At 42.0% G+C, this 13,929-nt stretch overlaps 1 protein-coding gene across 9 annotated transcripts in view; it reads left to right on the top strand.

The window, feature by feature from the left end:
* LOC147017509 (zinc finger protein 536-like) overlaps positions 1–13,929 on the top strand; it is a 316,222-nt gene that overhangs the window by 32,637 nt on the left and 269,656 nt on the right. The window contains exons 2-3 of one of the 9 annotated variants that reach the window (XM_085847216.1): positions 4,168–4,281; positions 4,720–4,763. The exons of 7 other annotated variants lie outside the window; for them this stretch is intronic. The gene's annotated coding sequence lies outside the window, so the exon portion shown is untranslated. The remainder of the gene's footprint in view (positions 1–4,167; positions 4,282–4,719; positions 4,764–13,929) is intronic. One more of the 9 variants, XM_085847219.1, reaches the window with a different exon arrangement.

Raw genomic sequence — 13,929 nt, 5'->3', positions numbered from 1 at the left:
TGCTGGTGATTGGTTGAGTTGCGGGCGCAGGGGTGAAAGAGGAAAGAGGGGGAGGGTTTAAGTGGCCGCTGAGGGAAGTTTGGCCTCAAGTTAATGGACGATTCATATTGCATCATTGTTGCAATAGCCTCAGACTGTTGTTGCAAAAGATACCAGGCCCCAATCGGCGATTCTTGTATCATGTAGCTGCTGTATATGTAATCACAACAATTTAAGGATCACTCTCCCCCACAGTTTTCCTTCTTGAGAGCAAAACAGGTTATCTCTGCCAAGATGAACAACTGCCTGGCAAACTCTTGGTGAGGCTGACATGTCAGAAGAGTAAATAAATAAAGAAACAAAACAAACAAATAAATAAATAAACAAAATGTATAGTAATTATTTTAATTGTGTTGTGAGTATAAATATTGCAACAGCTAATCTCTCAAGTAGCTACTATAAGCTTTAAGGGCGTTGTCTTTTCAATGATTTCACAAGCGCCTCAATGAGGAGTGTCCATGTTTTGATTGCCGCACCACTTGCTTTCAGCCAGCAAACACATGGGCTTGAAGACGGTTGCAGCACCAGGGATCACTGTTTGAAAACATGGAATTGGTGCTTGAGTAAACATTGTGGTCTCATTAATCAGACTTTTGCCTTGTGTGCTGCGATAAGATGGAGGCTTTTTGTGTATTTTATTACATATATTGAAGCTCATGGAAGAGCATATTGCACATGTTTTTAATTCCTGTTTTAGAGTTCATGAACTGTAAGACTGAAAGTATAGTTGTTTTTTTTTTGTAATGATTGGGTAACTCGAAGTTTAAGTGTGCAACTTCATTTTTGAGTTTGTATTTTCAAAGTCTGAGTCCATACGTATAAACTCACGTGCCAAACTAATTCTTCCGCAGTCACATAACTTCTTGTTCAACTAAGTGTTTCCTTCCCCACATCTGTAATTGAGACCATGGCTACAGGCTTGAGCATGTAACTTTATGCCCGATTGTGTAATTCCATGCCTGAGTGTGTATTCCCATGGTTTAGTGTGTAATTCCATGACTGAGTGTGTAAGTATACCCCGTTTTGTAATTCCATGCATACCTGAGTGTGCAATTCCATGCCTGTATGTCTAATTGTGGATCCGGATGTGTAATTCCAGGCCTGAGTCTGTAACTCAATGACTAAGTGTGCATTTGCATGGTCAAGTGTGTAAGTCCATTTTTGAGTGTGAAAGTTCATGTGCAAGGGTGTAAATCCACGTTCGAGTGTGTAAGCCCGTGAATGCGTGAACAATTTCTTTCCTGAGTGTGCAATTCCATGCCTGTATGTGTAATTATAGATCTCAATGTCTAATTCCAGGCATGAGTGTGAAACTCAATGACTGAGTGTGTATTTGCATGGTCAAGGGTGGAAGTCCATGTTCGAGTGTACGATTTCTCACCTGAGTGTGCAACTCCATGCCTGAATGTGTAACTCCCTGCCCTGCAGTGCAATCCGTGCATGAATGTGTAACTCCATTCCAAAGTTTTTGTAATTCTCGTCTTGAGTGTGTAACTCCATGTATAAATGTTGAATTTCTTCAACACTCCATTCCAAATAAGAGAATGAGAAATAATATGCTCGAATGTGCATGCCAATGAGAAATATACCAATGAGAGATAATATAACCCTAACCCTAACCCTAACCGTAACCATAACCCTAACCCTAACCCCAACCCTAACCTGAACAGCTGATTCTGCATTTCCATTTATAACAGCAGGATTGAGTGTGTAACTCCATGATTGAGTGTGTAACTCTTTAAGTGGATAGGGATTTACTTGGTGGATAGGGACATGCTGTCAGTTGTTTAAATAAAGCAAAAAAAACAAAAAAAAAAAACACAATTATTCCAGGCACAATTTAAATCATCAAAGAGATACAAATTTACTTATTATTCAAAACTAAGAGTGTTAGTGTGTTCATCTCTTTATCACATCAACAGCAACAGCAACAACGATAACAACAGCAAAAAAGATCTTGCATGGAATGTTTTTTCTTGATCTTTAGTTCCTTCCACCACCGAAGGTGGACAGAGGTTACGTTTTCTTCCCTGTCTATATGTATGTGTATATGTATAGATGTCTGTTTGTCTGTCTGTGAACAGGATATCTCAAAATGTTTAGGACGGAATCCGATGAAACTTGGTGGACATGTTGGGTGTCTGCCAAGGACGAATCAATTAGATTTTGGTGAAAAATCTGGATCTGGATACGAGAATTAACAATTTTTTTTGATTCTTCACCATTGAGAGATAGGGCCAAAGATGATATATAGCACGATATTTCAAAAAGTTATGGACGATTTATCACAAAACTTGGTGGATGAGTTGGTTAGGTGACAAGATGAGTTGGTTAGGTGTAACTAACCTTGGTGGATGAGTTGGTTAGGTGTAACTCTATGCCCGAGTGTGTAGTGCCATGTCCGAGGGTGTAACTCTATGCCCGAGTGTGTAACTCCTCCATGCCTGAATGTGTAAATCCATCCTTAAATGTGTGACTGGGATTATGCATGCAACTCTTGGCCTGAGTGTTTCATTCTCAAATTGAGTAAGTCGTTGCCCGAGTGTTGATACCGATGTTTGAATTTGTGATTCCAGTGTTGAGTATACAACTCCCGGCCTGAGAATGTCACTTCAGTCCTGAGTGCATAACTCCCCATTTAAGTGTGTAATTCTGTGGCGAAGTGTGTAACTGCAAGATGAAGCAGCAACTCCAGGCCTGCATATAACTCCATTCGTGAGTGCATATACCCTTAAGGTCATCCGTCTAATTTCTGTGCCAGCCACATAACTTCAAGGCATTTAGTAGATTACTTCACATCCAAGTACATGTTTTCCCAGCCCAGGTGTTTAATTGGGTGTGCAACCCCAAGCCTGAAAACACAAAATTCTAAGTTGGCCATCGTAACGTGAGGTGTGTATTGTGTAGTTTTGAACTGACACTTGTAACTTTACACTAGAGGATGTAACTCCACCTGACTCCAACTGTTAGCACTCAACTTATAGCTACAGGCTTTGTAGTATCCAAGCATGAGCAATCACATCAAGTATGAGGTCCCAGTTCTCTCTTTTTGTTTTTCTCCATGGCCAGTCTTTACAAAGAAAGCATGAAATCAAAGCACTGCTTGGCGGAACACCCGAGCAGCTATCCAACGGAATAAATGGATTGCATTGATTTCAGAGGTAATAAATCAATTCTGAAAATAGCTCCGACACAGACCATCTCAAGGGCTCTTTGAGCATCTGTGTCAAAATACAGGAAGTTGGTACATGAGTCATGCAAAAGCGACGTTATTCACACTATGCCAAATGCTTGCTTTCACAAAAGCATTAGAAATAGCTGTCTGTGAGTTGAGGGAGTGGGGGCGCACAGTCGGACTGATGTGTTTGCCAACTCATAAGAGAGTCAGCCACCTGGTCTCTTCCATCCTTGTATTTGCCCTTCACGTGCACTTTGATACAGTGAAGTCATGGCGAGTGTCGCCGAACCTGTACAAATGAATACAAATGGGTTTTTATGGTAAAAAAAACCTTTTTATTACCACTGTAAGTATTTTCTTCTAAATAATAGTAATAATAATAATAATAATAATGATAATAATCGTCCATGACAGGTTGGGAGAGGGTTTGAATGCTTGGAATGGGGAGGGGATTGATATCTTAGGGCTGGGGTGATGACTTGTGTTGGGAGGTGGAGCTTGAGGACTTGGGGTTTGTGAACGAGGGAAGTTGAGGACTTGGGGTTTGTGAAGGGGTGGGGGGAGTTGAGGTCTTGGGGTTTGTGAAAAAAATGGGGGGGGGAGGTTTGAGCACTTGAAGTCACATTTCACATTACGAGGAATTTTGACGTGTCCCTGCAAGTACCGTAATAAACAATAATAATAATAATAATAATAATAATAATAATAATCCATAAGGTGTCACTTTTCTCTCTCTCGAACATCGAATGACGTTTGACGTTGCACAATTAAGGGTTAAAATCGGCATGTTGGAAGTGAAAATGCCCTTTATAGTCATTTAAAGATTACTCCGGCAAACAACATTGATCTCTTCTAATTGTTTGTCTGCAGAATGACCTACATAAATGAGATGCTCCTGTGATTGTAGGATTGACGCACACCAAATTATTTCATTCTTTACCATTGTGCAGATTGTCGTAATCCAGGCCAGTGGCACGTCACTTTCAACTGCCTGGAAAAGGGCAATTAGAAGGATCACTACCGAGGGTCTCAAAACCACAGCAACATTTCGATTGTCTTTGGGGGTAAGATACATGCTGTAGAGTGTAGAGTGTGCGCACACTGCTTGGAATCGTTTTCCACCACTCATTATTTCTCACGTTTGACTTTTCTGAAGCTTGTGTGAGATTTTCAAGGGGAGCTGAAAGTGAGATTAAAGTATTGTTATTGTTGTTATTGGTGACTTGAGAGAATATTTATTTATTTATTATTTTACATTAATCTAAGGCTACTGATTTGTACATAAAGCGTATGCAAGACAAAGACATCCGCAGACATCTGTGCGCTTTAATGTGAATTTTCGAGGACATTATTAAACGATGTACAAATGCATCTAATGTATGGGATTTGAACCCTGTGAGTAATTGAACATGAATTACAAGGATATTGCTGGTCAATGGATGAATGCATAGGGTACGTGGGATTTAAACCTGGGTTTCGATCATTGTGGACCATCTTTTCAGATGAGAATGCTAAGCAAGCAAACGTGGAGGAGACTGATGGATCCGTAAGTTATTCCATCTTCTTTGGGGGTCCCTTTCGTGATGTCTTGTTTTTTTTTATGCTTTTGCTGTGTGAGACCATGTGGTCCTGTACATGAGGATGACGGTTCAACAGACTCGACCCCAGCAAGTGTTTAAAAAGTCCATTACGCATGTGGGCAGGCACGGGTGCTGCCTGGCCCCGCTACAGGCTATATTAATTTGCCTTTAGTACATGCCAGAAAAAGGCCGAGCATCTAGGTAATGGGTAAATGCAAGCTAGAGACAGGTAATTCATTAAGCCTCTGCCTGTGTTTCAGAACCTTTCATTAAGCTAATGACAAGCAAGGGTTTGGCTGTTTCATTGCATCTAATTAATAGAGTGTAAAATGGGGTTGACCTGCTTACTGATCACCAATTTATATTGGGATTTTCTTGTCTTTCTCAAATGTTTGCGTTGAATATAGTGCAGGCTCGGTGATTCAAAGATTGAGCCAACTATGAACCATCTGTAATTTATTTTGCCTTTTCAAAAAAAATGCAATTTTAGATATTTAATGACGTCAGAATAGGGAATGAAAAATGAAATGAATTTTTTGGCACAAGTAGGTAGTACGTATTTCATTGCCCCGTGTGTGTGTGTGTGTGTGTGGTGTGTGTGTGTGTGTGTGTGACGTCATTGACTTGCAAAATACTTAATATAAAGGAAATGGAATGCAAATACCCCACCCTTTCGCTGCTTTACTCCCTCTGCCAAACAAAAGTGCGGGTCACAAAAGGCAGATGGCTTGACTATATCAGTCCGTCTATCTACGGTGTGGATGTGTATTTTGATCTGGGATTTAATTGCAAATTAAATTTGCTTGATGCATCATTTCTGAGATGGAGTTATGTCCGCTAATGCAGCACCCATGAGGAATTTAGAACTTGACAGGGTTCAGCGTGCATGATGGCCGACCCATTTCGGACAGCGGACTCTTTTGATTCCAGTGATGCCTGGAAACTCTCGTCTCACGGAGCACCACAATGGCAGTTAATAGGTGGCCGAGGGATTAAACCCAGACGAATCAGCTCAGACAGGTCCGCTACCTCCTGCAGACGTATCGATCTTATCTCATAGTCTCAACACACACACTCACACACACACACACACACACACACACCAGTGATCACTTGGATGGAGCATTTACTGTACTCAGCGTTTTTTTTTTTTTTCAATAACATAATAATCTGCACATATGGAAAAGGCCAATTTTGATAATTATATTTGATTAACACCGCATTGCACTAAGGAAGGACAGTGCAATAGGTTTCTGAGGTGCCTTGCATGCAGGCGCACTTCATTTACTGCAAGAGGAGTGAGCCGAGTGTCTCGTGTTGTGGCGAGGAGCAAGTCCGCTCGCATCATGGCACGATACGGTCTTATATTTCATGACTCGCTCTTGCGGGTCATTGAAAATAAATAAATAAATAAATAAATAAATAAATAAATAAATAAATAAATAAAAGCATTCAAAGCTTCTGTGCAGCATTTGATACATCCATTACGGGGCCAACATCGGGAATGCACGTTCCCCAGGGGGTTTACGGCATGGGGAATGCACAAGCTTAACAGGGAAAGGCTTACTTAAGCGAACCTTACCTTCGCTCTACTTGCTTTACTCGAGTTAATGTTTTATGATGAAGGAGTGACTTTCATTTATTTATTTATTTTTTTCCTTCCTGATTGCTTTTTATCACCCTGCACCATAGAGATTCATCCTTTTCGGAAGGATTTTTTGACACCTTATTTTGGTAAAAAAAAAAACAAAAAAAACAATCATTTCAGACACAAGTGTTCCATCCGCAGAGGCTGCGGGACCTCCTCAAAATCTTCCGTAAATCTCATCATCAGAGGACGGCAGGGATTCCTCTACTTTATTTTTTGGGAGAGAGGTTGTGGGGGTGCATGGGATTGTTGTATCACAATTGTTGTATCAGTTCCACACCTCATATTGTAAAACATCAACTCCTTGGCAGCATTGACTAAAGCTGTGCTATGCACTCATGGAGCTGGAAACAGCTGATGGAAGTACATGCCTTTATAGAAGTCCCACCCACTGATGACAGAGCCATTGTCTGCAGCCTCACAGTGGATTCGGGACACAAAGGGCTAGCAAAGAATCGCTGGGGTCATGGAAAAGTGGATTGGAATGACCTGGGCCATCTGGTATGTGATATTTGCATAAGGCTTTTCACCCGGTTCACACCAACAGTTCCTGAGGACGTTAAGTTCAGGCTTCTCTAATGTATACACTTGATGCATATTTGATGCGTCACAAAGGGGCTGCAGCAAGTTTCCTCTTAAGACTGCACACATGATGAACCGTGCACGAGAAAAGCCGAAAGCTACATTATACACGTATACAATCGTCTGCTCGTCGATCAAACGGTGGTTGGATCATGGAAAATATTTGCCAAATATTTTGTTACGCATTAAATTATTCGAGATTGCTGTGGAAGCATTGTTTTTGTCCAGTGTGCACTTTGTAATTGAGATTTGCTGCCTTTGCACAAAGCATCCTTGTTTCCAAGACGTGCATCGTGATGGGCTGGTGCTCCGCGGGTGTCTCGTAGTCAGATCACTCGCATCTAAAGACGAAGAACAGATGGTGCACCCAAGCTTCAGAAGTCAATAATTACTACTCTTTTCTACAATTTATCATCGTTAGCCAAATTTGGCACCCGGCAGCTTTTGGCTGTGGGCGAGAGCCACAGCTGGGACTAGTCGGCTCCATTAAGTTGGATAGAGGCCTTGTTTCAAGCCTGGCATCGCAGACACTTGCAAATGGCCGCGGCTTTTGACGCTTGTCAGATGGCGTTTCTTTTTATTATATCACGTGCGCTTCTCGATTTCGAGCTTTCCATATCGAGGTAGACAATGCGTGAAGTTGGGCGTAAAATAATCTCCTGTGCATAATCATTTAGGGATGGAAAACCTGGCAAATTTTTGATTGGATAATTATGAACCCATTTAGAGCCTCAGTGTCCCACTACAGGATGCGGGATCACCGTCTGGTCTGTGTGTGCTTGTTTTGCAGTTCCTGTTTATCTTAGCATCCCATGCACTAACAAATATTTAAGTCTGCTTTTTAAGTTATGATGCTCTGCATCAACCCTCCTCCCACCCCCCCTACCCCCCCCCCCCAGAAGGAATTACAAGCCACACATCTTGCTCACAGCTGTGACTACGTTGTTTTCTTTCAGCTGAAGGAATGGCCAATCAGAACGTTTCAGCCTCGCATCAATTGTCCTTTTGTCATCAGGCCTAGCGCTAGCATTAGCCAAAGTGTAATGCACAATGGCAGTTTTCAAAGGGACAAAAAACCTCATTATTGTCATGGGTTTAATTTGAACCAAAAGCCTTTTTTTGCGATGTGCTGCAATACTTTGTTTCACCATGGACTCTCTCTCTCTCTCTCTCTCTCTCTCTCTCTCTCTCTCTCTCTCTCTCTCTCTCTCTCTCTCTCTCTCTCTCTCTCTCTCTCTTTCTCTCTTTCTTTCTTTCTCTCTTTCTCTCTTTCTTTCTCTCTTTCTTTCTTTCTTTCTTTCTCTCTTTCTTTCTTTCTTTCTTTCTTTCTTTCTTTCTCTCTTTCTCTCTTTCTCTCTTTCTCTCTTTCTCTCTTTCTCTCTTTCTCTCTTTCTCTCTTTCTCTCTTTCTCTCTTTCTTTCTTTCTCTCTTTCTCTCTTTCTCTCTTTCTCTCTTTCTCTCTTTCTCTCTTTCTCTCTTTCTCTCTTTCTCTCTTTCTCTCTTTCTCTCTTTCTCTCTTTCTCTCTTTCTCTCTTTCTCTCTTTCTCTCTTTCTCTCTTTCTCTCTTTCTCTCTTTCTCTCTTTCTCTCTTTCTCTCTTTCTCTCTTTCTCTCTTTCTCTCTTTCTCTCTTTCTCTCTTTCTCTCTTTCTCTCTTTCTCTCTTTCTCTCTTCTCTCTCTTTCTCTCTTTCTCTCTCTTTCTCTCTTTCTCTCTTTCTCTCTTTCTCTCTTTCTTTCTTTCTTTCTTTCTTTCTTTCTTTCTCTCTTTCTTTCTTTCTCTCTTTCTTTCTTTCTTTCTCTCTTTCTTTCTTTCTCTCTTTCTTTCTTTCTCTCTTTCTTTCTTTCTCTCTTTCTTTCTTTCTCTCTTTCTTTCTTTCTCTCTTTCTTTCTTTCTCTCTTTCTTTCTTTCTCTCTTTGAAACCAGTAGTTTAACAAAGATACTGCGTGCTTGATAGAAAAATATATAACGGGTGTTCTGCGCAAGCTGCTTCGATGACTTTTAAAAGTTTCGAAGAACTTTGACAATTTCAGACAAAATTGCATGACGCGGTTTAATTTTTCCGTTAGATTCGTGAGTAACACAATTGTAAAACCATTTAATGGTGTGGAGTGACGAGTGACAACCACGACTACCCGGTTCGACTCAGGAAGAAACTTTGGATGTAATGTACTTGTATGTACTCAACCTCGGTGTACCAATCGGTAAATATCTCCTTTTGCAGTTAAGGCTTTTGTTTGTGTTTCCTTTTAACTCCAATTCATCCCAGTTGTAATTATGATTGTTGTTGTTGTCATAATTGGAGTTTGAGACTCCGACTATGTCAGTCTCTTGAACTTTTCATATCTTATCGTCCACATGCAAGTTTTATTAAATAACTATTTTCCTTGCGGAGCATTGCAATTATGAACCAAAAAGCATGGATAATGGATAATCAAATGGACTTTCATAGGATTCCATCCGTGGACACGCATCGCACAAAGAACAATTGGCCCATAGGAAATGCGCTGTCTTTTGAGTAAGAGTCTTATCGGAGCCATCAAAGCATGGCGGTTCTTTATGTGCCAGCTTGGGGAAATGAAAAATGCCGGCAAGCCGCGTGGGCTGGGAACCTGCTGCTGGTGACCCGGGATTTGCATAAGAAAAAGCTCTACAATGTGAGCGCCCTGAGCCCCCTGCAGCATGGACAGTCTCTGCCGGAGTGACCATTATCGTGACAGGTAGTGTCATGGCTCCTTGTTGTCATGGACATTTGTTGTTGTTGTTGTTGTTTGTTTATGTATTCCAAGACCTGTTGATTCAATCATTGTGAGTTCTGTGCAGTCCGAAGAAGGGGCCGAGTCAACAGCGTTTCTCAGAACAAATCTTTGTGCATAAATCTCAGGATTCATCTGGATTTGTTTACCGGGGTTCTGGTACTATGTAAGGATGCCACGAAGATGTGATTTCACAATTTTCCTTTTGTTCGGCATCAATCTGTAGACCCCACATTTTATTTAACTTTTAACTACCCAATTACCGGTATCCAGGGTCTGCTATTATCAGTCATATATTTATAGGTATGCTATCAGTGCATGGGCATTGACAAAATAGAGTAAGGTGCAGGAGGGACGCCCCTGCCAGGAAATCTATACATCCTCCTCAGTACTTTACTTCACTATAATGAACATTTTTCATTTCAAAGTTGCCTTCTTACAACATCAGCCAGAGAGAAGTCACTGGGGTGGACATGTTCAGGATACCGAACATCTGAACATGTAATTGAGCTTCTCGAGCCCAACGAGGTTATACGGGGGGTGGGGGGGGAAGCCTCTCGCCCCAAAGGATGGAATGCAAAGCTAAATTTTGTTGATGATAAAACATAAGGAGATCAGTTGTACAGCCCGAGGATAGAGACCGAGTCAGGAAATCACGTTATCCATGACCCACTTATGTGACTTATGATCCCTCGAGGATCGCACGACCTCGTGGAACAGCCACACCGTTTCACCCGATTTGTTCGGAGGAAACTTTAAGTCCAACCTCCGGTGATGTTGCTGAAGGAACGGGTGCAATTTGGAATTTTCACTCCTTGCTCGAGCTGGGAAAACCAGGAAAGGTGTCGCTTTTAAAAAGCACCGAAGACAAAGCCACCGAGAGGTACCCCCACGTACTTTATATGCTACAAAGCATCGCTGTTGAGAGGAATAAAACACTTATCAGCATGTAATATCAGCCGGAATTTATTGCAATAAGACTGCATGCCATTCCAAAACGTGACCGTTTCTTGTGAAGGTCAAATGCCTCGCTCTGTGTTGTAGCTTGTCAAAGTTTGGAAATTGAACTTGCGGGACGGTTGGTGAATGCCTTACAATGCTCGCGTGTTTGTGCAAAGGGCAATATGCAACGTACAGATTTCATTTTTCATTACAATAGCTTTTACATAAGATGAAATGTCAATCCGGAGGTGAAATATGCCTGGATACCGCTATTTGCTGAAATGCATTACTGCGCTGGCCTCTGGCGAGATGTGCTGTGTTGCAAGAACCACCCCCCCCCCCCAAAAAAAAAGATGGGAATTAAAAAAACAAAAACGCAAGGCTTCCTGACAGTAGTCTTGTCGGGAGCTTTCTGGTGATGAAATCTTGTGGGTGGAGTTTTTGTTCCCTGCCAGCAATAAACTCATTGCTGCATGCCTCTGGCCTTTGTGGCTTGGGCTGAGCTGCCGCAGTGTCCCCGGTTCACACTAGCTCGGGCAGGACCAGCTTCTTTCGGCCAATTGCCCATGCGAACTGGGCCACAGATTAATTATGGTTATACCCAGGGGGGAAGAGAATTCAGCAGAGTTTGTATTGCAGGACATTGGCTGTGGAGGATAATGCGAGATAGAAGGTGCTGGAGTATGATGTATGATGGGGTTAGGATCGGTTGGTGTTGTCGGGGGGGGGGGGGGGGGAGCGGGAGAGCAGTTGGTTGCAAGGGGTTGGTGTTGGATGTGAGACATCTCATTCATTCGAAATGGGTGCTGATAAGGGTATGGCTAAAAAAGTTTGCAAAGCATGATCACGTGACATAATCCCAATTCGAACCGCCATTCTATGTGTACCATCATTGGCTGCTTGAATTACTGTTGCCTTTGGGGGTGTGTGTGTGTGTGTGTGTGTGTGTGTGTGTGTGTGTGTGTGTGTGTGTGTGTGTGTGTGTGTGTGTGACGTTTGTGTGTTTGCACGCACATAAACCTCTGTGAATCCTGGCTTTGTGCAACGCAGCTCACTATCACAGCAGGCCTTCTGACTGGATATATAGCGCCCTTTCAATCTGCCTTCCCTCTATCTTTAGGAATCAAATGACCGCTGTTTGTTTTTATTTATGCCTGCTCTTTAATAGGATGGGCGTATGATGTTTAACTTGGAAAGCAAGGGTCCTGAATTGGATTTCCTTTTCATTGAGGCCTAGACTGCACAGCACGATGACAGCACGCATGATTGCATTGCAAATTTGAAAGGCCAACACATTTGCAGTTTCATTGAGTGACCATCTTGATAATGTGGTTGTCTTTCTGGTGAAATCAAAACAGACGTGTATATATATATATATATATATATATATATATATATATATATATATATATATATATATATATATATATATATATATATATATATGTAGATAACTTTACTCTGCCATTTCCATACTCACTGATAAGAAGGCTTCTTTTGTTTGCTTTTCCATTAGTTGAATGCACATCTGACCTAAGATTCTTGGGGTCAGGAATCTATAAACATTCAGAAATACTGGAGTTCATTGGGAGGCTAAAATATAAATAAGCTCTGACAGAGCACATAATAATGACAATATGGTTGTGTGGTGATTTTGAAAAGCAAAATACCATTTAAATTGGATCTGGTGTTCTTCATAGGGGTCTGTCTAGTGATGTACACCTGGGTATGTTGAGTGATCTTCATTGGGATCTTTCACGTGATCCTAACTGGGAACTTTCACATGATCCTCACTGGGATCTTTTACGTGATCCTAACTGGGAACTTTCACATGATCCTAACTGGGAACTTTCACATGATCCTCACTGGGATCTTTTACGTGATCCTAACTGGGAACTTTCACGTGATCCTCACTGGGATCTTTCACGTGATCCTAACTGGGAACTTTCCCGTGATCCTCACTGGGATCTTTTACGTGATCCTCACTGGGATCTTTCACATGATCCTCACTGGGATCTTTAATGTGATCCTCACTGGGAACTTTCACGTGAACCTCACTGGGATCGTTAATGTGAACCTCACTGGGATCGTTAATGTGATCCAAACTGGAATCTTTCACGTGAACCTCACTGGGATCTTTCACGTGATCCTCACTGGGATCTTTCACGTGATCCTAACTGGGATCTTTCACGTGATCCTCACTGGAATCTTTCACGTGATACTCACGGGAAACTTTCACTTGATCCTCACTGGGATCTTTAATGTGATCCAAACTGGGATATTTCACGTGATCCTCACTGGGATCTTTCACGTGATCCTCACTGGGATCTTTCACGTGATCCTCACTGGGATCTTTCACATGATCCTCACTGGGATCTTTCACGTGATCCTCACTGGGATCTTTCACATGATCCTCACTGGGATCTTTCACGTGATCCTAACTGGGATCTTTCACGTGATCCTCACTGGAATCTTTCACGTGATCCTCACTGGGATCTTTCACGTGATCCTCACTGGGATCTTTCACGTGATCCTCACTGGAATCTTTCACGTGATCCTCACGGGAAACTTTCACTTGATCCTCACTGGGATCTTTAATGTGATCCAAACTGGGATATTTCACGTGATCCTCACTGGGATCCTTAAGGTGATCCTCACTGGGATCTTTAAGGTGATCCTCACTGGAATCTTTCACGTGATCCTCACTGGAATCTTTCACGTGATCCTCACTGGAATCTTTCACATGATCCTCACTGGGATCTTTCACGTGATCCTCACTGGATTCTTTCATGTGATCCTCACTGGCATCTTTCACGTGATCCTCCCTGGGATCTTTAAGGTTATCCTAACTGGGATCTTTCACGCGATCCTCACTGGAATCTTTCACGTGATTCTTACTGGAATCTTTCACGTGATGCTCACTGGGATCTTTCACGTGATCCTCACTGGATTCTTTCATGTGTCCTCACTGGCATCTTTCACGTGATCCTCACTGGGATCTTTAAGGTTATCCTCACTGGAATCTTTCACGTGATCCTCACTGGATTCTTTCATGTGTCCTCACTGGCATCTTTCACGTGATCCTCACTGGGATCTTTAAGGTTATCCTCACTGGAATCTTTCACGTGATCCTCACTGGAATCTTTTACGTGATCCTCACTGGAATCTTTCACATGATCCTCACTGGAATCTTTCACATGATCCTCA

This window comes from Eptatretus burgeri, chromosome 11 (genome assembly GCF_056783735.1).
Source record: "Eptatretus burgeri isolate ZD-2024b chromosome 11, Ebu_testis_v1, whole genome shotgun sequence".
Lineage (NCBI taxonomy): Eukaryota > Metazoa > Chordata > Myxini > Myxiniformes > Myxinidae > Eptatretus > Eptatretus burgeri.
The sequence above is the reverse complement of the archived record's forward strand: the minus strand, read 5'-3'. Positions and strand labels throughout refer to the sequence as shown.